The 26,561-nt window shown below is 39.1% G+C and overlaps 2 pseudogenes; both read right to left on the bottom strand.

Annotated features, from left to right (window-relative positions):
- Positions 1–7,933: 7,933 nt before the first annotated feature.
- On the bottom strand, positions 7,934–8,868 carry LOC110582927 (annotated as a pseudogene).
- A 12,684-nt stretch (positions 8,869–21,552) lies between these two features.
- Positions 21,553–23,518, bottom strand: LOC110582802 (annotated as a pseudogene).
- Between the last annotated feature and the right edge of the window lie 3,043 nt (positions 23,519–26,561).

The following is a 26,561-nucleotide window of genomic DNA, read 5'->3' as shown; positions in this document are numbered from 1 at the left end:
AGTGACTTATGAATGGCATTAAAGTGTGCCCCACTGAATTCAAACTAAATATAACTATACTGGTTTGATTAGTGTACACCCTACCCCAAAAATACATGTTCACCCAGAATCTTGAAATGTGATTTTGTTGGAAATTAGGATCTTTGAAGATGTAATTAATTAAAGATCTTGAGATATCATCCTGAATTTAAAGTGAGCCCCAAATCCGACTGGAAGAAGAGAAGACACAAAGATCACATGGAGAAGATGCTCTTGCGATGACAGAGGTAGGTAGAAAGGAGTTATGCTGACACAGCCGGGCAATACTTGGGGCCACCACAACCTGGAAAAAATAAGGAAGGTTTATTTCCTAGAATCTGCAGAGGGAGCATGGTCCCACTGAGATCTTGCTTTTGAACTTCTAGACTCCAGAACCGTAAGAGAATAAATTTCTGTAGTTTTAAGCCACCTAGTTTTGGTCCTTTGTTACAGAAGCCTTAGGAAACGACTACAATACCCCAACTCAATTTTCCCTTAGCTGAATCCCCAAAATGCTCACAGCCGCTTGAGTACCTGCCACTAGGGTAAGTGTGAGAGATGGAAAATAAGAATGGAAAGTGACATCAGCTCAACCAATTTCAGTTAAAATTCTTAATTTTGAAAAACTTGATTAAGCATATTTTACAAAAAACCACATGGCCATGCACATTGGAGGACCCCATGCAAGTAAGGGACCCTGAAGCTTAAACTTCTTTAGCTTCACGGTAAATGCACTTCTGGATGTAGGAGGGGAGAGTTAACTGCAAGGTCAGTGTCCTTGAGATGACCCTGGGGTATATGTAAGAAATGATCATCCAAGTGGGCTTGGAACCTACACCGAGAAAGAGACGTAATAAGACAAACTGGGCGGAGGCGGTTGGTAATGGATGAGGAAAACGTCATAGAGTTAATGTAATAGGGGTCATAGCGGGGTCAAAATTTATTAGAGTTATATTAGATGGTGTGAACTAGAAAAAAGAAATAGGGGTGAGTGGTCAGAGAGTGGGGTGCTCAGATGGAGGGGTTAGAGGGAGTACAATTATTGACAATAGAAAGGATAGGATACAATCACAAAAGAGGGTGGCTGGACATGAGTTAGGGAACCAAACTTTGGCAGAAGACAGGAAGTCAGCTGAGAGGACAGGACGCTGAATGATTTGCATAGATGTTGAAATGTTTACACGCACAACTGAATTAGTGGTAAACCGGTGTAAAATGAGGAGACTGGGTAGTAAACGAAGAAAAAAAAAGATGGGGTGATGGTGCTATAGTCTGTTAGCACATGCTTCAAAGGAGCTCGAGTTATTTTGGCAAAAGTAAAGAACAGTGGTCTGAAAGTGGCAGAGGATCGAGAGAGACACACTCTTCACCTTCCTACCCAGTATTAGAGAAAAAATGTGAGAAAATGACTCTGTATTTGAGAGAACAGAGGGGAATCAGAGTTCACAAGAAAAGTCAGGTTGGAAATCAAGCAAGAAAGAGATGAACACAATCAAAAAAGACAGAATATAGAGTATTTTGCTGATAACAGAACATGAGTTTCAGGGAACAGTTGGGAATGAATGTGGTATTGGAAGTATTCTGGTCAGATGTATAGACCAAACTGGGATAAACACCCAGGTGATGGACAACCTGTGAAGCATGGGCTTCCTGCGGAGCCTCAGATGAACAGGGTGGTGAGGCATGAAGGAATTGCTTGGGATCGTCTCTTAAGGGAAAGTGGTTAATTAGAGTTAATTAAAATCTCTTTCTAGACACTGGGCTCTATCCAAGTCCTCACTCTCCGTGGGGGCACAGCTTCATTCTGTACTTACCACTCTGGTCTTTATTTCTTCACTCTCAACACAAAGAAACTATAGCTTTTGAAACTTAATTTTATACTTAGAAGTTTCTGGCTTGTTGCCTGTTTCATCACAACTTCACTTTCATGCCTCCAGTTTTATTTTAAGTCATCTTTTGTTGCCTGAAGTTGCTTTCACATTTTTTTTTTGTAATTGTTATAGTCTTAATTCAGGAGGAATGGTAATAATTTTGAGTTCTTGCATACATAAATATGTATTTCTGTCATTATTTAAAAGTGAATGATGTCAAGAGAATTAGAGAACAAGTCACAAACTGAGAGAAAATTTTTGCAAATGACACATCTGATGAAGAACTATTATCCAAAATGTATAAGGAACTCTTAAAATTCAACAATCAGAAAACAAAGAAGTCAATTAAAAAATGGACAAAAGACCCTAACAGACACCTCACCAAAGAAGATACCCAGATGAAAAATAAGCATATGAGAAGATACTTTGCAACATATATCATCAGGGAAATGTAAATTGAAACAACAATGAGATACCACTATACACTGATTAGGATGGCCAAAATCCAGAACCGTAAATGCTGACGAGGATGTGGAGCAATAGAAATCCTCATACACTGCTGGTGGGAATGCAAAATGGTATGGTCACTTTGGAAGACAGCTGGGAGGTTTCTTACAAAAGTACATATTCTTACCATACAATCCAGCAATCATCCTTCTTGGTATTTACCCAAAGGAGTCAAAAACTTATGTCCTGCACACAAATGTTTATAGTAACTGTATTCATAATTGCCCAAATCTGAAAGCAACCAAGATGTTCTTCAGTAGGTGCATGGACAAATAACTGTGGTACATGCAGACAATTATACAGTTCCAAATTATTATTCAGAATATTCAGAACATTATTCAGTTCCAGAAAGAAATGAGCCATAAGCCATGAAAAAACATAAATGCATATCACTAAGTGAAAGAAGCCTATCTGAAAAGGCTACATACTGTATGATTCCAACTCTGACATTCTGGAAAAGGCAAAACTATGGAGACAATAAAAAACAAACAAACAAAAAAAAACAATGGTTGTCAGGGACTTGCGGGGAGAGAGGGATGAAAAGATGGAGTTTAGAGGATTTCTAGATTAGTGAAACTACTCTGTATAATCCTATAATAGTGGATACATGTCATCACAAATTTGTCCAAACCCACATAATGTAAACAATAAGAGTGGACCCTAATGTAAACAATGGATTTTGGAATAATAATGTATCAATATAGGTTCATCAGAGGTAACAAATGCACCATTCTGGTGGGGGATGTTGGTAATGAGGCAGGCTATGCATGGGAGGGGACAAGGAAGATACAGGGAATCTCTGTATCTTCTGCTCATAGTTACTGTGAACCTAAAATGGCTCTAAACAATAAAGCCTATTTAAAAATAGTGAATAGTGCCTTGATCTAATAAAGAATTTTTCTTTACTAACATTTACTCTCAGGATTCTGTAGATATTCCATCGCCTTCTGTCATCTAAAATTGCAAAGACTGATTCCAGCTCTCATAGGCAGAATTCTAATTTGGCCCCTGGGATTCCCACCTCTTGGTGTCTATGCTCTGTAGAGTTCTCTCACCTTGAGTATGAATATGACTTGTGAATATGATAGGATCTCACTCCTGTGATAATGTTACACTACATGGAAGAGGGGATTTTGAAGATATAATTAAGACCCCTAATCAGTTGAATTTTATTTATTCAGAAGAGAGATATCCTGAGTGAGCCTGACCTGATCAAGTGCACCCTTTAAAGGTATCCAGGCTTTCCTCGAAGTCAGAGATTCAAAACAGTAGAGATTCTCCTGCAGCTCTTGAAGAAGCAAACTGCCATGTTGTGAGGACAGAGACATGTAGCAAAGACATGTAGCAAAGACTTCTAGGAGCTTATTATAAACTTTTACCAATTAACAACAAGCAAGATAATGGGCATCTCAGTCAGACAGCTGCAAGAAAATGGATTCTTCCAACAGTGAGTGAACTTGGAAATGGACGCTGAATCTCAGACGAGGTCATAGCTCTGACTGACACCTTGACCTGAGCTGAGTGTGATCCTGAGCAGACAGCGTGTTTAGGTTGTGCCTGGACCAACAGAAACAGAACCAACCAACAGAAACAGAAATCTGTGTGGTGTTCAGCTGCTAAATTTGTGATAATTTGTTACACAGCAATAGAAAAAATATTTTCTAAGTGACCCTTTTGTTTTATGTTCTAGATCTTTGTAAATTTTCATTACACTTGAAGTTCAGTTATTTCACCAATGCATCTATAGACTTTTTTTAATATGGTGAGACTTTCATATACAACACCAGTTCCTCCTTAATTTAAATGAAGTTTTCAGTAATTACAGTTAATAACAGGAAAACTAAGCAAGGTGTGACTTAAAATGCTAAAAATAAAGTGAAGAGGGGCGCCTGGGTGGCTCAGTCGGTTAAGCGGCTGCCTTCGGCTCAGGTCATGATCCCAGGGTTCTGGGATCGAGTCCCACATTGGGCTCCCTGCTCAGTGGGAAGCCTGCTTCTCCCTCTCCCACTCCCCCTGCTTGTGTTCCCTCTCTCACTCTCTCTCTGTCAAATAAATAAATAAAATCTTAAAAAATAAATAAATAAAGTGAAGAATTTAAGAAGTTCATGATATTTTAAGTAAAAGACCTAGAAAAAAAAAAAAACCAGGGCTCTCTTTAGAGAAGAAGATCTGATGTTAATGCACAGATAAAAGGGGTGAGACAGAAGGCTAAGCTAATCTTTTCATCAAATGAAATGACCTGTATATAATAAAGGAAAGAAAATGATTTCCTCCCATGATGCACAAAAGAACAAACTAGCTATTTTAAGTTAATTGCATTCATCCGGATTCTGAATTTTATCCCAGGATTCTAGAAGACTAGTATATGTTATTTCCCTGCTCCCTATTGTAATCTGTGAGGAACCACAGAGAATAGGATCTGTACCAGGAAGTTAAGGACAAACAAATGTAGAGTATTTTACTTAAAATTTTCAAAATTATCAGGAGATTGGATTTGAAAACACATATTAGCATGGCAAAATTCTAGGATTAACTATCAAACACTGTTTGTGAGCATTTAGTAGCCTATTGTTAGCACTCACCAGGAACAAGTTGAAGTTCAATAAGAACAAATAATGCATACTAACTATGTATGCTTTCTATATCAATAGGTTGATAGATTGATACAATAAGTTTTTTTTTTTTTTCTTTTTAACAACACAGTGTATAGGTTAGTTTTGGTTCGGCCAGAGCAGACAGGCTGATAGTTCAGGATGTGGGGTTCCTATTTGTTACAGCCTTAATTGTGTCCCACCAAAATTCATATGTTAGAGCCCTACCCCCCAGTACCTCAAAATATGACTGTATTTGGAGAAAAGGGTTTTAAAAATGTAATTAAAGTAAAATGAGGTCATATGTGCAGGCCCTAATGCAATATGACTGATATCCTTATAAGAAGAGGAGATTAGGACACAGACATGCATACATTGGGGAAAGACCATCTGAGGACACAGCAAGAAGGCAGCCACCTGCAAGCCAAGGAGAGAGGCCTCCAAGGGAATGACGTTGTCAATGTCTTGATCTTGGACTTCCAGCCTCTAAAACTGTGGGAAAATAAATTTCTGTTGTTTAAGCCACTCAAGCTGTGATATTTTGTTATGACAGCCCTAGCAAACTAATACAGCATCTATTGCTCACTAGATGTCTTCAAGGAAGGCTGGACAGACCAGTCTCTGAGTATCAAAGAATGTCGAAGGGACTTTTTTACTGCTATGGAATGTCCAGTGCACAGACACAAATACCCAGACTTAGTCTTTGATTTTCCTTTGGTAAACAATTTCACTATAGTTGACTTAGTCTGTACTAATGTCACATTCAACCATTTTAGGCGATGGTTGACCACTTGCCAGTCTTTCCCTCCCTCCTTCCCTCTCTCCCTCTCTTCCACCCTCAATAAATGTATAGAGCTCTAGCATAAAAGACCTAGATTCATTAGTCTTACAGCTGTACTTTGAAGAACATACTCTTGAGAAGCTGAAGATAATCTGTTACTAAAAGATGAGTCTAGAGGAATTTTACAGAGGCATAGGCATTGGCTTTGATGTGTGAGGTCATTTTTTACTTCACCTGACACCCATCCTTGCAGGGGTTCCAGAGAACCAGAGATGAGTGCAATATAAAGACCTTCAAGTTACACATTAACATCCTTGGGGATGTTCAAGATCTGGGCATAGGAAGTACAAGAATATACTCCAAAAAAAAAAAAAAAAAAAAAGAATATACTCCACTTCCAGATTATAATCAGATGGAGCTCAGAACATCAGGAATTGTTATTATGTAAATTTAGCACACTTATATGCAAACAGGCGAGGACCAGAATATAACAGTTAAAAAGGTATTTGACAAAGTCTTATTATATGCTTCTAGATAAAATGATTAAAATATGTTTGAATAATCTATTTTAAAGTAGATTTAAAAGCATGTACAAAATCTGCTCAATAAAGGCTTTCAATGTGGAAATAGGTTCAGAGTGATATAAAATTGACATGTAGTACTTGGTAATTCTTTTTATAATTTTTGTGTTTATTATGTCTATGAAACAGAGAAAGCAAACTAATGGAATAAATTTGAGAATCAAGATTCAAAATATTCTTGGTGGGCTGGTGTAATGCATGAAAATCAATAATAAAAAGTAGCAGAGCTAAATACACATGTCTTCATTTAAGCTTTAACAAAATAAGAATGCAGTGGGTATGGAGATTTTGTGAACAGTTTATAGGTCTTGGGAAATTAGTTTAATAAAAAACTACAGTTATGAATAATTTTGGAAATAATGGTAATGTTTGCACAACATTGAGAAAGTAATTAATGTCACCAAATTGTACCCTTAAAATGGCTAAATTGGCAAATTTTAATGTTTTATATATATATTGCTACAATAAAAAAAAAGACTATAGTGAAGCCACAGATATTTTGCATATTACAAACAAATTTGATCCTTGAAAAGCATACAAGAGGGGCACCTGGGTGGCTCAGATGGTTAAGCATCTGCCTTTGGCTCAGGTCATGATCTCCGGGTCCTGGGATGGAGCCCCACGTCAGGCTCCCTGCTCAGTGGGGAGTCTGCTTCTCCCTCTCCCTCTGCCTCTCCCCCTGCTCATGCTCTCTCTCTCTGTATCTCTCTGTCTCAAATGAATAAATAAAATCTTAAAAAAAGAAGAAAATGAGAACCAATATATTGGGGTGAACAAATATAGCATCATATATTATTTATTTCAGAATACCATGTCATACTCTAGACTAAAGCACAAAATGGTATTGAAAGTTCTAAAACTGCCATCATTTGAGAAAGAGTTAAAGAAACCATTTGTGTTTATCCTGGAGGAAATAAGGTTGTTCTACAAATAAATGGAGCATTGTCATATAGAAAGAGGAAAATACATTCTCCATTCTGCTCCACCAGGTAAAAGCAGACCTAATTGGTGGAATTCATCTCTCCATTCATTCCACACCAGGTCTGCTGGACAAAGCTGTAGATCATTTCTTTATACATTGATATGCTAATAAAATTTTTAAAATGGGCAGATGAAGTCTAAATACCACTGGATATCTGAGAGAAGATGATCTAAGAAGAGGTCCTCTCATGGATCACTGACATGTGACTTATCTTGCACTGGCCTATATGAGGAAATTCGTTAATCAGGTGGAGGGATGCTTTATCCATATGCAAGGCCATGTTAGTCTTCCTTAGTGTAAGTAAGGGAGTCCTATATACCCTCAGCCAATCTCCCTTTTGGTTTTGATGATAGCTAACAAGAAGTTCTTTTTTTTTTTTTTTTAAAGATTTTTTTTATTTATTTGACAGAGACAGAGACAGCGAGAGCAGGAACACAAGCAGGGGGAGTGGGAGAGGGAGAAGCAGGCTTCCTGCTGAGCCAGGAGCCCGATGTGGGACTCGATCCCAGGACCCTGGGATCATGACCTGAGCCGAAGGCAGTCGCTTAACCAACTGAGCCACCCAGGCGCCCCTAACAAGAAGTTCTTAACAGTCTTTACTCTTAATCTCTGAATTTCTCTAGAACCTTTTGAAAAGCAGCCATAACTTCCTTATTCCTCAAGCTGTAGATCAAGGGATTCAACATAGGTGCCACCACAGCATAGAATAGAGCGACAATTTTCTCCATTTCCACTGAGGAGGCTGACCGTGGACCCAGGTAGGTGAAGATGGTAGCCCCAAAGCACATGCAAACCACAGTGAGGTGGGAAGCACAAGTCCCAAAGGCTTTGCTACGTTCCTAGGCAGAACGAATTTGCAGAATGGCAGTAACTATACGACCATAGGAGAATAGAACCAGGAAACAGGAAAGCACGATCACCAGAAATCCTGAGATGGCCACCATGACCTCGTTGAAGGAGATGTCCACACAGGCTAACCGCAGCACTGCTAGGGTCTCACAGGCAAAGTGATTAATAACATTGTGACACAGGGGAAGCCGGAAGGTAATGATTGTTTCCATCAACAAATTCATGAAACCAGCCGCCAAGCAGCCAGCAGCCAGCCCCAGGCACAGCCCTCCATGCATGATGACTGTGGTGCAGTGTATGGCACACCGCCACAGAGCAGTCATAAGCCATGGCTCCCAGCAGGAAGAACTCAGACCCACCCAATGTCAGGGAGATGTAGAGCTGGAGCATACAGCTATAGAATGGGATGGACTTCTGGCCGGAGAGCTGGAGGGCCAGCATTTGTGGGGCAAAACTGTTTGCATAACAAAGGTCCACAAAGGATAAAACACTAAGGAAGAAGTACATGGGGTTATGAAGTCTGCTGTCCAGTCTGATCATAATAAGAATGAGGACATTTCCCACAAGAGTCACCAAGTACATTGTCAGGACCAGGACAAAGAGGAAGACTTGAGTTTTCCGGGTCGCTGGACAACCCCAGTAGGATGAACTCACTCACCCATGTCTGGGTCTTATTTTCCTGGCCCATGAGTTTCCAAGGACCAAACTCTAAAGAGAGCCTACCCATCTGAACCAAAGTTCTCCTAGAACATCTCAGCCAAATCATCATCCAAACCCTGCTTGAACGTATCCATAGATGAGGAACACAATGGGACCCAGCTGTGCAGCTGGAAATCAAGGAGTAAAGAAGTTACATTCTTATAATTCAATTTATTAGGTCATAATTTCTTTTCTGAAACATCTGCTTTTAAATGGAGGAAGGAAATTAATGAAGTATTTAGACTTAAATCCTACTCAATTTGTAGTTATTATAGAGAATTCATGTCTTTTTGGTGAAAAAGTTTTTGGTTCACATGAGAGATATTTTTCTGAATCCTGAATGATGTCCAGTCCTATTTAACTTCCTTTTGCTTACTGGATTTCCCCTCTAGATATCTCAGACACAACCCTACTTACCCCTCCTCAGTGGACTGCATCCATGAAACCCTGGATATTTTAAATAATATTCTTATATTTTTATTAATGATTTTATTTATAAATGATTTTAAATGTATTTGCTGTAACTTGTCATTTTGAGAGTGTCAAGTAGAAGGTCTCCTCTCTACCTAGGTCACAACAGCGGCCGCACTGGGTGAGATCAACCCAAGACAGCCAACTTCAAGAATCAGGTATTGCATGAAGAGAAAGTATACATAGCTGCTAAAATTCATCTCCTGTGCCCCTCAAGGGGAGTTTAATAAAGTGTTTAATGATGTGAGGTTATGGCGGAGCAAGATGGCGGAGGAGTAGGAGACCTGGATTTCGTCTCCTCTCAGGAATTCAGCTGGATAGGGATCAAACCATTCTGAACACCTACAAACTCAACAGGAGATCGAAGAAAAGAATAGCAACAACTCTCTGAACAGAAGAGCGACCACTTTCTGGAAGGTAGGACGTGCGGAGAAGTGAATCCGAGGGGATATTTGGGAGGATAGACGGTGGGGGAGGGGGCCTCTGTCGGCCGCTTCTGGCAAGTGATAGAGCCACGGAGCACAAAATGATGTGAGGTTATTACTTTACAATGATGCTTTCTCAAGGAAGGAACAGCTCATTCATTTCTCAATACAACATTGATCACTCCTCACCAGTGAAGATAGGATAAAAGATCAGGTGTTAATTATAGAACATGATGACATAGGCAGTAATTCTTTGACCCCAAAACCCCCCAAAAAATTTCTTTTGTTTTTTCTTTCTTTCGCTCACCTACAAAAAGAAAGAAGTGATCCATAACTGAAGTATACAGACAGGAGTCTGAAGAATGGGATGCCTGGGTGGCTCAGTCGGTTAAGCGTCTGCCTTCAGCTCAGGTCATGATCCCAGGGTCCTGGGATCGAGTCCCGCATGGGTCTCCCTGCTCTGCGGGGAGCCTGCTTCTCCCTCTGCCTCTGCCTCTCTCTCTCTCTCTCTCTCATGAATAAATAAATAAAATCTTTAAAAAAAAAAAAAAAAGAAAAGAAACCCATTCAAGACCTTGCACTGGAAACTTCCAGTCATTCACACCAGAATTAACCGGAACAAGATACTTAGCTACAAGATTGGCAAAGAGATTCACAACTCTTAAAGTGTAAGTAAAGTTCCTCACTGTGTAATAAGATACAGGATTCAAAATCTTCAGGACAAATAGGTAGTTCAAGAATTCTATTTTTCCAGAATGTTCAAAATTAATAGGTTGTTTAGCTTCATGGCTAGAAACCAGTAGCATAGTCTTAATTCTTTTGTGTTCCCTTGCTTGTAATTTCTGTTGCACTATACCTATTTGTACATCAGCTTCTTTTCATTTTGCCATATTTTACACTGAATACAAAATATTGTCATTATACTGGTTAGAAAATTTCCTGGTCATGAAAACCCTGATAAAAATATGGACTGATACGTTTATAGTGCTTTCCTATCCTTACATAAATGTATTTTTAGCACTCCAATGCTTTTTAGAGATACACCAAGAGCTAAGGAGATCACACTAGAAAATACAGGTCTCTCTCTGACATCCATAAATCTGCAGTTTTTGAAGAGAATTATCTCTCTCTCTTTCTACACGTGTGTATATACATACACATATATATTTCAAGAATTGCTGAAAAGGTAGATGTTGAAAAAAGTATTTCGTGCTTACTGCTTTGTGTTAGGATTTCATGAAATAAACCAAACAACTGTATAAATCACACTTAATAAAACCTGAAATATACCGGGGCACCTCAGTCGTTAAGCGTCTGCCTTCGGCTCAGGTCATGATCCCAGTGTCCTGGGATCGAGCCCCACATCGGGCTCCCTGCTCCACAGGAAGCCTGCTTCTCCCTCTCCCACTCCCCCCTGCTTGTGTTCCCTCTCTCTCTGTGTCTCTCTCTGTCAAATAAATAAAAATAAAATCTTAAAAAAAAAAAAACAGACCTGAAATATACCAAAGTGAGATGAATTGTTTCCAAGGCGTATTTCTATTGTAACCTGTTCTTTAAAGCAATGCCAGTGATTTGTACCACATTGTATGTAAGACTTACTCCAGATAACCTCTCTTCAGTCCTGTCTGATGAGGGCTCAAATATAACTGTGATGCAGCCACTTTTCCAAGTTATATCAGAAGGTGTGTATGTGCACACAGGTGGCCGAAATGCAAAGGTGATGGGTCATGGTAGATTCATTTACACTCTTTGCACTTCTATAACCAGGACTCAAATGTCAGCTTTAACAAATCAAACAAACAATAACAAAACAAGTAGTGTTTTCCTACCTGTCTCCAAAAACATATACAAAAGGGGGGGGCATTTGTTATTACAGCCATGTTATGCTTGCTCAGTAACATAGTCATCTCTAAGTGATACATAATTTATGTGAGTGATTTTGCTTTTTTAAATAAAATATATTTGATATTTTTAAAAAGTGGTGTGTTAAAAAAAAGTGATGTGTTAAAGTCAACGTAAATCCTGTTTCTTTGTAAAATTGTTTCAAATGACTTACCCAAATCAATTGCCCTGTGAATCACAGAATAGTCAGTTCAGTTTTAGAAAATCTTAATCTTATCTGTTCTTTTGGGGGCAGATGGTGGGAAGAAAACAAGCTCCTGAAACACTCTTGCCCATCGAGAGTGCAAAAATTCCCTGGGTGGGAAAAATGTTATGAGAAGAATTAAAAACTGTAACTGTACTTGTTTCTATATCAAGTTGATATAAACAAACATTTTATTTATTCCTTACTCTGTACCAAATTATACTAAATACTTTATATATCTAATAATTAATATGATATAATAATCTTGACAACAACACCCTGAATTTTGGCCTATTATTTTCAGGCGTCAAAGGAGATGAAGAGACTAGACAGAGAAGGAGTGAGCAGGTAAACAGGGTTACCTGATAACCTGGGGCACATCCCTAGTGCTTCTATGTACAACATAACCCATGTGCTGCACAGTGATAGTCACTGTTTGAAGGCTATGGATTCACCTTACATAAAATCAGGAGACATATTGGGACGCCTGGGTGGCTCAGTCCGTTAAGCGTCTGCCTGCAGCTCAGGTCATGATCCCAGGGTCCTGGGATCAAGTCCCTCATTGGGCTCCTTCCTCAGAGGGAAGCCTGTTTCTCCCTCTGCCTGCCGCTCCCCCTGCCTGTGTTCTCTCTCTCTCTCTGACAAATAAATAAAATCTTAAAAAAAAAAATCAAGACATGTCAAGAGGACTGAGCTCCTACTTTTGATCCCATTCACCTCTGAGTCCTGGTGGAACGGAGTAGGTGCCTCCCGCTTACCTGGGAAGTTGAAGTCTGGCTTTCAGTCCTCGCCAATAACAGGACAAGGAGAAACAAAGCACATCTCCTTCATTTAGAAACTCTCTTCTTCTTGCAGAACATGATTCACTGGCCTCTTTTACAGACTTGGAAAGGTGATCATGCTTCTACTTTGTGTCTCATATAGTGATGACTACAAGATGCGTCCATGGCAGGGAGTCCTTTCTTCCTCCCTTAGGAAAAAATGAAGGGCTATGATTGTGGACAATAATGGACACAAAAATGACCTAATATCAGAAATGGATAAAGGTATGTGCTAGTTTTTTAAAATCAGCTTGCAAAAGATGATTAAACCTAAGTATAATTTTGTCTAGCCAAAGGACTATCCCTAACAAGGAAAAGATGAGTCACGACAAAGGATCCTGGACTGTGGGGATGAGTCTTGTCTGGTTGGGAGATTTGTCCCTTCTGATCTGCATCCCACACGTAATTTGGACTCTATTCTCCTTAGTGGTGAGTGCCAACATATCCCCCCCTCTGTTTGTGTAAATAGTTACTGTCACAATAACATAAAAAGCAGGCTACGTTTCCAGGTCACTTGGTAATCACACCCAAGGCAGAGAGGTAAAATGTTGAGTGTCCATGTAGGTAAGCCCAAGCCATTATACAGGTGAAGAGATGCAGTTCTTTCTGGTCAGAGGAATGCTTCCAGAGCGCCCTCTTGCGGTCCCACACACAAATACACTCTCTCATGCCCAAGCTGTTCACAGTTCTTTGATAACTATTTAGCTGTACCTTCACAACATAAAATCACAACTCTGGGATGTACTGACACTGAATTATGCACTACAAAATGCTTAATTTTGTGTGATATGAATTATAACCCAATTTAAAAAATCTTCATTGAATGTCTTTCATTAAATATCTTCTTTAAAAAAATTAAAACTAGCCCAAACTTAAATAAACAAGTAGTAAATAAATATCTGAAGGAGAAACGTATGCAAAAGGTAAGCAGAGGAAGAGGAGAGGATATTGAGATGCAAATAAGAATAAATAAATGAGCAAAGTCATTGAGAAGCTCTCTAGGGAAAAAGGGAAAAAAGTCAGAGAGAGAATTAATGGTCAGAAAGGAAAAAAGAAACCAGAAAGGAAGACAAAATTAAAAAAAGAATACAGTGAAGAAGTAAAGGAAATTGAAATGAAATCAAATGAGGAAGAAAAGGAACAATGAAAATGGGAGAAAAGAAAAAATATTTATCGATGACCTTTTCTTGACATTTAATCAATTAACACATTGCTAAAATTATCCAATATTTTATATACCAGAGCTTCCCATATTTTATTTATCTTAGTGTTCAATCCCAGAGTGTTATTTTTAGTCCTTTGCAGTGAAATTTTCTAGAATTTGGTTCTATCATGTTAGAAATCCTGCTCAAAATACATTTACCAGAGAAATTGATGAATTCTCAGAAAATATGAACAGTGAGATCTTTCAGGACAACCCTCCCACCACCCCCCCCCACACACACACACACCTCTTTAGGACAAATTTTTCCTCAGTTACATTATTGAAAAACCCCAAATTCGTCGCCAAAAGATAGAAGACTCAAAGACACTTAGCTAAGGCATTATTGAATTATTTCTGTTCTTCAGCCACTTTATCATAATCTGCTTTGCAAAGAGGAGGAATACTTTACCAGAGTCATCTCAGCATTGCCAAAGCACACCAGAGATGATCAGAAACCCATATCCCTTTCCTCTGAGCTTTTAGAATAGTTTTGAAAGGAGAGGGACATGGGGCAAAGAAAAGGTGAAGTAAAAGGAAAGAAAGAGGGGGATGGCACAGATTTGAACCGGAGAAGGTAGGACTCCTGGGTCAGCTGCCTCCTACAGGTAAGGACTCCTCTCCCCTACCTTACCTTCCCCTCCCCTCCCCTCCCCTCTGCTCATCTCCCATCTAGCCCTGCTCCAGTGTTACGCTGTTTTCTCTACCTTGCCCCAGACTACTTAGAGAATGAGCTTTAAGCTAGAACCAGGCATGGTGAGTAACCCACACAAATTTTTATTTCAAGCAGAATAGCTGCATTTATCATTACCAACAGCTCTGCCTCTTTGGATCATTTTCATGCAGCTTGAACATTTGATTTTCATTTTGAAAGACCTCTTCCACTGGAATGAAGCATTATGGAAAAGCATATATTTCCCTAAAATCCTAGCACATCAGTTTTCATATCTGTAAAATAGAGATAATGGCATAAACTATGCCTTTCCTGGAGGAATATACACGTAGTTATCCAGCAATAAAAAACATAATAAAAATGCTAAATTAATAAACAAATGGAAATAAACTTGAAAATTACTATTTTAACAACATGCATCAGCTAAGCAGCCTATTCAGCATGCGAGTGTGGACAGTGAGACCTAGCAAAGCTATATTAGATTCCTGACCAGCCCCAGATGGGCAGTTGCGGGAAGCATTTCAGACAAGGATGTTACTCTAAAGACTTGTTCTCAAAACAGAAATTTCGTGTACAGGGGAAAGAGCTAGTCTCTGAGGGAGTCATCTTTCTACTGGCATCAGCAAAGAAAAGGCCCATCAGCACAGACCTGGCACCTGGACCCTCTTTCCAGGAGTCGATGGGTGAAAAGCAAAGATGAAGACCAGTGCCAACTTGTTAGCAGGTTCAGGCCACCACAGGTGGGGGACCCTTAAATCACTTGAAAATTCTGGCTTCCTAATTCGAATAGCCGGAACACATGTTCTTTGGACAAATCTCCAGGAGAGGACAACCATGTCAAGCTGCCATGCTCTTAGGCTTGAAGAATACAGGAGGGACTACGGATTACAGGAACCTGGTTTCATAAATCATGTTGCTAAATACGTGTTAAAAAGAGACTGACAACGGCTGACTCACCTCTGGAGAGTGGAGGAGGCCATCCTGTGCGATGGCAGAGGTGGGCAAGTTGTGAAATTTGAGGCAAGTGCAATTGGAACAGGTAACTTTCTCTAACTTTAGTGATGAAATCTCAAGGGGCCAATTATGCTTTGTTTGTTAGATTTATTTTATTTTCCCTCCTCCTCTGTCTGGTCGCTTCTGCATCAAACAGCCTAACCTACATTTCAACTTTGCAAATCCCAAGTTTTGTTTCCTTGTCCCCAGAGCATGGGAAGGAGCTCTCCAAACTTTAATTTCTCAAGGGGATGGGGTGCATCTGGAATCTTCAGTGACACCACCTTTACATGGTGGAAATTTTATTCCACTTTATGAGCATGAAAATGTGATTACATCTCAAATTCCTCATTGCAGTTCACCCATCTCCACATTGCTTTGAACAATAGCCCCCAGCCAGGCAACTCAGGGGGCCAATGGGATGCTTTGTGCTTCACTGTCTGCTCTTAGTGTGGGCAGGGAGACTTTTTTATGCCAGTCTCTAGACAGATGCAGCCTAGGGTAGGGCTGCTCTCTAGGTTTGGAATTCTACCACCACATCCTGTAAACTTCTTAGAGCTTTTGACTTTTCCTCTAAGGGAGATAATCTTCCATACCCTGGTTTATACTTAGAGATTTTCAGTGTTCAGAATCTTTAATAAAAGTGCAGCCATACTGTGTGGGAATACTCGAGTGAGGATGTTAAACACTGTGTAGTGAAACCTGTAGAAGCCCAGTGTATTCCCTTCTCCAAGAGGGAGGGAGATTTCCACTCATGTGCCTTGTCCCTATGAATGTGACTAGGCTGCTCTCACCCTCTGCTCAGCTACGTGGCATTGCCCCAGGAATGGGCTTGTGATTCATTCTCCCCAACTTATTCTGATTCATTCTCCCCAATAAGGTGGGGAGAATGGAGCTTTGACAATAGCATTTTCTCCCAGCCAATGGTCTGAGACCCACTTTCTTTATTTTTCTTTAAGATTTATTTACTTATTTGAGATAGAGCGAGAGCAAGCAGGGGGAGGGACAGAGGGAGAGGGAGAGAGAATCCTCAAGCAGACTCCCCAGTGAGTGCAGAGTCCAACGTGGGGCTCCAGAACCTGAGATCATGACCTGAGCCAAAAATCAAGAGTCAGAAGCTCAACCAACTGAGCCACCTGGGTGCCCCTGAGACCCACTTTCTGAACAAAATAATGTGCCTGCAGAGTGCTGCCTATGTGAGTGCTGGAGTTGGAAGGGCAAACGTAGTAGAGCCTGTTAGCTCTGGACCTTAAAAAGAAAAGAGAAGAGAAAAAAAGTTGCTTTCTAGCTTCCAAAATGTTGTTGGCATTTCTCATAAAATATATTTGTTAAATTTATTGTCCTCTTTGCTTTATGGATTTATTATCTTGTCTTTTATGCTTTTACCATTATTTAGCACATTTTTAGGAGGGAGCAAATATAAACTCATTTGTAAAATCATTTCCTCACCTTTAGATACTTGGAATTTTTCATGGCATAATAATAGGAAAGATGACATTTTTTGTCCTGTTAGTATAGCCATGTGTCCCAACATCACTTATTTAGTAGTGCATATTTTCCTATATTACCTTGAAATTATACATCTATGATATACTAAATTCATATATGTAAAAGTTTCTTTTGGGATTATATTTGGATTCGTGAATTTTTCTACAACAATACTATAATTTTAATTGTACTTACATATAATCTGCTTTGATGTATATGAGGGCAGGTACTCTCTCACTTTATTACACTTCTTTCTTAAAAACTAAATTTAATAAAAGTTAAATGCCCTAAATCCACAGCAAACCTTATACCTAATGGAGAATCTGTAGATGCTTTTCTTGGATCAGGAACCAGAAGGATACCTGCTATCACAGCTATTGTTTGACCTGACGTTAGAGGTCCTGAGCTACGATATGAGAAAAGAAATACATTGAGACATACAAAGATTATAAGGAAAACTATCATTTTTTACAGATGATATTATGTATCTGAAAAAAATGTTCAACAATTAGATTTAATAAGAAAGAACTACATATGAGATCACCTCACAAAAATCAATAGTGTTTCTGTACACAAGCAATAACCAATGAAAAAAATAAAATTCTATTTATAATAGCAACATAAATTATAAAGTATTTAGGAATTTCTCAGCAGAGAGAATACATGATTTCTATGGAGCTCTTTGCCAAAACTTTTAGTCCTTCCAGTATTCTTCCTCTTCTTTTCCCATTTTCCGCTGTAGCAAGTAATACCTATAATATACTATATACATTAATTGTTTCTTATATTTATTATTTCCCTTAAGTAGAATGTAATCTCCATGAAGGCAGAGACTTTTGCTTGCTTTTCACTGTTGTATCCACAATACCTGGAAGAGTGTCTGCCATATAGTATGTTTTTTTTTTTTTTTTAATCTTTTTTAAAGATTTTATTTATTTATTTGAGAGAGAGAGAATGAGAGAGAGAAAGCACATGAGAGGGGCGAGGGTCAGAGGGAGAAGCAGACTCCCCGCCGAGCAGGGAGCCCGATGCGGGGCTCGATCCCGGGACTTCAGGATCATGACCTGAGCCGAAGGCAGTGGCTTAACCAACTGAGCCACCCAGGCGCCCCTGCCATATAGTATGTTTAACAAATATTTGTTAAACAAATATGGAGAAAATATTAAAACTTTAAATAGCACAAAAAAGATTATCTAAATAACCTCAAAGACATTCTTCAGATGAGACAATGTATTATAAAGATGTCAATGCTCCAAAATGAATCTACATATTCAATGCAAACCTAATCAAAATTTTAGATGAACTTTTTGGGAACTTAATAAAATTACTCAAAAATTTATTTGGAATACATCACTCTATAAATAGCTGACTCTTTGTAGATTGACTACAAATAAAATAGGTCAATAAATATAAACAGACTAGCTGGCTACTTTGACTATATATTTAATAACTTTGAAAAAGAAGATGAGTTTGGCCATCTTATTTGATAAATTACACATGACAAATGAAGACTTATTACAAGCCAAAATGACTTTTAAAAAGAGAATAATAGAATTATATGATGGGAGAGCAAACAAATGAACAAAGAGAAAAGAACAGAGTTCAAAAACAGATCCGTACATAGGTAAGCTCAATGTACATAAAAGTTACTGCAGATCAATGACTAAAAGATAGACTGCTTAATAAATGGACCATAACATGGAAGAACACCCAGCAGATCCATATTTGACAACATATGCAGAGCAGAATGTCAGATAAACTAAAGAAAAAACTGTGAAAGGTAAAAGTAGAAAACTGGATTAAATAGGAAAATATTTTATGACCCTGATGCAGGAATTTTTTTAGAAAAATTCATAAGCATGAATCATAGAACAAAAATATGATGAATCAGATCATATCAAAATGAAGGGTTTTCATTCAACAAAGGACTCCATGAATAAAGTTAACATATTAGAATAGTTGTCCACACAGCAAGGAAGAAATAAAGAATGAGATAAAAGAGAATTTTTTAAAATTTTAATTGCAATATAATTAACATACATGGTTATATTAGTTCCAAGCGTTCAATATAGTGATTCAACAACTCTATACATTACTCAGTGCTCATCATGATGAGTGTACTCTTAATCCTCTTCACCTATTTCACCCATCCCCCCACCCACCTTTCCTCTGGTAATTATCTGTTTCTTCTCTAGAGTTGAGTCTGTTTTTTGGTTTGTCTCTTTTTTCTTTGTTTGTTTATTTTGTTTCTTTAATTCCACATATGAGTGAAATCATATGGCATTTGTCTTTCTCTGACTGACTTATTTCACTTAGCATTACGCCCTCTAGATCCATCCATGTTGTGGCAAATGGCAAGATTCTGTTCTTTTTTACAGCTGTATATGTATATATACACCACATCTTTATCCATTCATCTGTCGATGGACACTTGAGCTGCTTCCATCATTTGGCTATTGTAAATAATGCTGCAATAAACATAGGGGTGCATATATCCTTTCAAATTAGTGTTTTCATATTCTTTGGGTAAATGCCCAGTAGTAGAATTACTGGATCGTATGGTAGTACTATTTTTAATTTCCATACTGTTTTCCACAGTGGCTGCAGAGAATTAATTGTTTAACAATTAATAACAGGGTCCTTCTGCAGGTGATAATGTTCCAACTACTAAGGAATATTATCTACCAATTATCTCTGCAGAAGCAGCTGGACCATGTCAGGCCACACATGTATGCAGCTGGACTTTATCCTAAGCAGGATAAAGATGTGGCCAGATATATTTTCTAAGCAAAGGCACCTTCTGCAAGTCAAATGACCTGGGCCACTCAAATAAATTGCAGGATAAAGAAAGAGTTGGACAGAATTACAGATTAAAGAGACTTCAAAGACATACCAAGTTGAAGAAAAATGGGCAAAACCAAACTACAGCGACTAGGGATATTTGCTTGGGTCACAAAGTCATCAGTAATGCAGGAAAGTGATTGCTGCAGTGGTCAGGATAGCAGTTACTTTGGGGGAAAAGGTGTCATGCTTGGGATGGGTCACATGGAGGGACTTCCTCAGTAGCTTGCAGCTCTGTTTTTTTACTTGAATGGTTTATATAAGAAGGGTTGTCTTATCATAGTTCACTCAGCTACACATTTGCGTAGTGTGCTTTTCTGCCTCTGTGTTTTATTTTACAACATAAAGTTAAAAAAAGTTTTAAGTACACTGTTGTATGAAGAATAAAATGTAAAAAGCAGAGGTGCAGAGAGACCAGACTGAAGATATATCTTGTTGATAAGGCTAATGGATTCTATTGACAGAGTGGGTATAAAAGAAAGGAATCAAGAATTATTCTGAGTGTATAGGGTTCCTTTTGCTACTATAGTGAAGGTGTATTAGAGCAAGAGGAAAGGAGTAGCTTAGGATAGAGGAAGCAAGCACAATCATTCTATTGTTAAGAATGCAATTCAGGTGATGTAAGTGAAGGTATTAAGCAAGCAATTGGATATATGTGCTTGGAACTTATGAGAAAGGTCTCGTCTGTCTTGGAGCAAAAAATATATAACAGATGGAGATTGAGATATCGAGAGATCAGAGACTGGCAGAGAGAGAGAGATCTGTAGATAGATGTCGTGGTTCTGGGTAAGATGATACCCTAGAGCAGACATAGTACAGGGATCTAACAAAGCCATGGAATAGAGAAAAAAAGTTCACTTTCCAGGAGCCTGGGTGACTCAGTCAGTTAAGTATCCGACTCTTGAGTTCCACTCAGGCCATGATCTCAGCATCCTGAGATCAAGCCCTGAGTCGGGCTCCATGCTGAGCATGGAGCCTGCTTAAGACTCTCTCTCCTTCTCCCTCTGCCCCTCCCCACTCACACACACACACTCTCTCTCTCTTAAAAAAAAAAAAGTTCATTTTTAATAATTGTATATAGAGAAAAGTTTGCATAATGCTTAGCCCTATAATGGTGTCCTAAAAACTATTTTTAAATATAGTTGAATATCTATACCACCAGTCTACCAAGTATTTTACATAGATTATCTATAATATTCAAAATAATCACACATACTGAATATTATTACTTCTTATATTTGAGAAAACAGGAGATCAGAGATATTAAACACATCTGTCAAAGCCACAATGCTGGTGAGGGGTGGGTCAACATGTAAAGCATGGCTGTCCTCAATCTGAAACTTTCACTGTTCACACTGCATTTCCTAGGGACAAATGCAGGAGGAATAAGAAAGGAGAAGGGGGAATGTGAGCTCTAGAAGGACAGCTAACCCAGCAGGCCCAAGTTAAAAAAGGAAGGGTTTTTTTTTTTTTTTTTTTTTTTTACCTTATGTACAGTAGGGCAGTAATACATAGTGAAAATCTGGACTAATGTGAAAAGTTGGTCTTCAAAAATGTGTTCACCATGATCCACCTTATTGGTTAATCCAGGGAAAAGGGCATGTCAATCATTTCCTCTTTGTTTGAAATATTGTTATTTGGGCTATTGGAAGAAAGGAGAAATCTTTTGAATCTTTACCTTTTTTCACTAAGTTTTCCCAACAGTCTCCTCAGAGCACTCATTACCTCTTTCTTCCTCAAGCTGTAGATTAAGGGATTCAGCATTGGGGTCACCACAGCATAGAACAGGGCAACCAACTTCTCTTGCTCTGCTGAGGAACCAGCAGTGGGTCTCAAGTACGTGAAGATGGCTGTTCCAAAGCCCCACATGGAAACCACAGTGAGGTAGGAGGCACAGGTCTCAAATGCTCTGCAGCGTCCTTTGGCAGAGCGAATATGCAGATTGGCAGTAACTATACGACCATAAGAGAACAGAACCAGGAAACAGGGAAGCATGATCACCAGAAATCCTGAGATGGCCACCATGACCTTGTTGAAGGAGATGTCCACACAGATCAGCCTCAGCACAGCCAACATCTCACAAGCAAAGTGATTAATAACATTACAGCACAAAGGTAGCCGAAAGATGATGATCGTCTGCATCATTGAATTCATGAAACCAGCCGCCAAGCAGCCGGCAGCCAGCCCCAGGCACAGTCCTCCATGCATGATGACTGTGGTGCAGTGGATGGCACACTGCCACAGAGCGGTCATAAGCCATGGCTCCCAGCAGGAAGAACTCAGAGCTGCCCATCGCCAGGGAGATGAAGAGCTGGAACACACAGCTGTAGAATGGGATGGGCTTCCAGGCTGACAGGAAGTGAACAACCATCTGTGGGACAGTGCTGTTGGTAACAGATGTCCACAAATGACAAGACACTGAGGAAAAAGTACATTGGTGTGTGTAGCCTGCTGTCCAGTCCGATGAGGAGGAGGAGGAGGAAGTTCCCCAGCATGGTCACCAGATACATGACCAGGAAAAGGACAAATAGGGAGAGCTGAGTGTCCCAGCAGCTGGACAGCCCCAGCAGAATGAACTCATTCATCCATGTCTGGGTTTTCTCTGCCCATGAGATTCTGAGGACCAAATCCAAGTTATAAATCAATGAGCACCAGATACTTAAGGTGGCAGGGGGCCTGACGAGGTCATTTCGACCAAACAGCAATGTGACATTGCACTGTGTGCTTTCCCAGATTATATGTCTCCTTCAGGGTTTGGGACCACAATAGAACCCATTGATATGGCTCAGATTCAAGGAAGGAGAAAACTCTTCTCCTTCCTTAAATAGGAAAGGTTTTATGAAAATGCTTAGACATTTGAGATGAAATGATTAACTGTAAAACATGCTTCTCTTATTTAGGGCCCGTTCCAAGGCATGGAGTTTGTTTACTTCTTTGTTGGATGCAAGTATTTCCCTCCTCCCGCCTCAAAATCCATATTGAATGGGGCCTAACAGGTATTAACTGTTTTTTTTTTAATTTACTATTTTACTTCTGGAGTCTCTATGAAAATGAAATACTAAATTTCCATCCTTTTAAAATCAGAAATTTTAGGTTGCAAGTTAGAAGGTAGCAAATATAAAATAGATTTTTCAGTAGGAACAAATTGTCAAAATTACATTTCAGGGTCAGGGAAGTAAAGAATGAAGACCTGGGGCGATCAGCCTCTGTTTTGAAAATCTTCACCTGCTTGTCTTTTATCAGTGTGAGAGGGTAAGAGGAAAGAATCTGTAATGTTTTCATCCTCCTTTGGAAGAGCAGCATAGCACTGATAGGCAGGGTATGTCTGTGAAGAAACAAATCAAAGTCAAAGATGCATTAACTTGCTTCCCTAATAAATGATAGGAGCTCAAATACTTGCCACACATACTTGCCTATTAACTAAGACAAAATGGAAAACTGGCTGCACATTTGCTGACTCTGTATGTATCCTGCGTAGTGAGAGTTATGGTTTGGAGACAATAGTGTGATGGAACATCATTAACTGGAATTAACTCAGTGAAAAGACTGTTGATTATCTTTTCCTTTGATCTCCTCTTACTTTGATCTCCATCTGAAATAGTTGACTATTTTCCCCTCTTAGGAAACTGTCATAGTCCATCCTTGTGTTAATGCTCCCTCTACCATAACTTACCCGAGCAGAAGGTGATACCTTAGTCTGCTCAATAACATCTCTAAACTTTCTAATCCTGCTGATGTGTTAGTATTTCAGAAAGTTCAAAGGCTCTAGTATTCAGAAATTCTCTTTAGAATTCTTAGTAATCTTATTTGCACCTTAATTCAAATCACAAGTGAAGGGGGGGCAATTAGAGGGGGAGACGAACCATGAGAGACTATGGACTCTGAGAAACAAACTGAGGGTTCTAGAGGGGAGGGGGTGGAGGGATGGGTTAGCCTGGTGATGGGTATTAAGGAGGGCACGTATTGAATGGAGCACTGGGTGTTATACGCAAACAATGAATCATGGAACACTACATCAAAAACTAATGGTGTAATGTATGGTAATTAACATAACATAATAAAAAAAATTTTTTTAAATCACTTTTTTTAATTTTTAAAAATTAAAAAAACTCATGGACTAAATAGAGTCCACTCTCAACTTCCCACATCCTCTAATTACTCTGCCCTTTGGATGGAGAAAGTGAAACTCATTCATAGCTGTCCCAAGGAGATATTATCTGCTTGTTGTCTGTGATCAGATAGTGCCATTGAATATGTTATGAAAATCCCAATTTGTATTGAGGGCATTCATGAGAGTAAGGGCAGCTAACCACAGATCAATAGGGTGCCTGAGATGCCCCTGTGGCAAGCTCCCTGCTCAGCAGGGTGTCTGCTTCTCCCTCTCCCTCCTGCTCAAGCTCTCTCTCTCTCAAATAAATAAAATCTTAAAAAAAAAAAAAAGAAACATGGTTAGATTATCATGTTTCTGTATCATCTTCATGGTTTTTAAAGTGCCTCTCTCTGGGAATGAATGAACTGCTTTGCCAATAAACATGCATTTCCCAGTTCAATTCTCATTACTTAGTTTCTCCATCTGTCTAAAGGGATCATACATTCAGGTTTATCCTAATTCACTGGAGGGAGGGAAATAGAGACAAGGATGGAATAAGTACATAATATCAATAAGAAAAGGAAGGTTAAAAAAGAGGTTAAAAATAAATAAAAGTTCAAAACAGTTTTGAAAATTTGATATGTAAATAAAAGTTTAAAGCGGATTCAAAAGTAAGGTGGAGGTGTTGTAACCTATTTAACGGCAAGCATGCATCACCTTTTCTTCCTGGAATTGTGGTTCAAGCTCCCTGAAATTACACATTACAAGTATTCTTCTCAAAAAAGGAGCACCTGGAAAGTGTGATATTTCCCAAAAGTTAATTGGCTAAGTTGCTCTCTCCACCCCATCCCCACTTCCTTATGCATACCTATATTGTTTAGGTCAACAGAAAGTTTGAAGCCAGCTATCCAGATGATATCACCTTCCGACCATCATCATTTAAGAATGTTGGGTCAACACAAACCTGTCCGCTGGTGCAGATTTCCAGGAGCGGGCAGGTGCTGAGGAGTACAGAGTGGTGGATGGGACATGACCTGTAGTAGCTAAGCCCAATGCTTCCTACGGTTGCAGCCAAAGCCTTGTGCTAGGTGCTGCATTTCTCAGAGGTACCGGAAAGAACTTTCTCCCCAGTTTGGCTACCCCAAATATGTTTTCTTTTAACATAATAGTGAACGTTAACTATACTGAAATTTAAATTAAAAACTTAATAATTTTTTTAAAAACTCAATAAAATTAAGATATATATGTTTTCTTTAAACCAATTGCCAAAATGGGACATTTATTTCTCCAGTAGCCAGATTCAATCCAATTGCCACATGAACCAAGGAAGAAGTTGTGTTTGAAGGATACCCTGGCTTCCTGATGCTGGTCCTAAGAACCCAAGGGGAACACCTCTGAGCATGACTGTCTTACCTCTGGGACAGGAGGTCATCATTGCCCCAGGAAGAGCAGAGATGGGCAAGATGGGGGATTTGGAAGAAGTAACTTTCTTTTCCCTCAGAGAGACAATCTCTACAGGCCAATTATGCTGTGCTTATTAGGCTTCTGTTACTTCTCTGAATAGTGATTTCCTCACCTGAAACTCTTACCTATTTTTTAAAAGAATTTACGAATCAGAATTTAGTTTTTCCTGACCCAGAAACATGAGAAACCAAAGCCCCAGTTTCCCTTGGAGACATTCTCCTGCCTTTACTGAAGTTTCTCTTTGAGAAACTACAACTTGCCCATGACTTTCTGTCCATGTACTCAAGACTGAGACCATTTGACCCAAAGTGCCCAGTTACTCAGGGATCACCTGGTGGCCCTTCAAACAATATCCCCTGTAACATGATTCTGAAGTGAGCTATGGTCAGATATTCTCTTTACAACTGATACAGCTATTTGGTGAGACTTTTCTCCATTTTGTCTCACTATCGGAAGGCTTTTAATTGGGCACAATCAAATTATTTAGCTATTTTTGTACCTAGATGTCTGCCCTCATATTCTGTAAATACGACAAATTCATGAGCCACTTATCTCAAATTACATATTAATTCTATTGATAGACATTTAAGTTGTTTCTAGTTTGTGGCCATTGAAAACAATACTACTGTGAACATCCTCTCCTCTCCTCACCTTGCCTTGCCTCTTCCTCTCTCTCTCTCACACACACACACATACACACTCACACACACACAGTCACACTCAACCTTTTGTCATATATATCCATTTCTGTTACCTAGAGTGGAATAGCTGCATCACATCTGTGCAGGTCTGTCTTCAGCTAATATTGTCAGTTTGTCAAAACAGTTGTACCGATGATATCCCCACAAACTACATTTGTATGAGGACTTCTTTTGCTCTAGACTTTATCCTCGGATTATCAGTCTTTGTCACTGTAGCCATTCTGATGGGCATATAGTAGTATCTCATGGGGATTATATCCCACATTTCTCTGATGACTGATGAGGTTGTGCATATTTTTAAATACTTATTGGTCATTGAAGATTCCATTTTCTGAGGTATGTGTTCAGTTTCTTGCCTGTTTTTCTCTTGGGTTATCTCTCTTTTTCTTATTGATTTTAGTTCTTTGTGTGTTTTTAATATGAGCCTG

This window comes from Neomonachus schauinslandi, chromosome 12 (assembly GCF_002201575.2).
Source record: "Neomonachus schauinslandi chromosome 12, ASM220157v2, whole genome shotgun sequence".
In the NCBI taxonomy this organism is placed as follows: Eukaryota; Metazoa; Chordata; class Mammalia; order Carnivora; family Phocidae; genus Neomonachus; species Neomonachus schauinslandi.
Note: the sequence above shows the minus strand (reverse complement) of the source record. Positions and strands in the feature narration are given on the sequence as shown.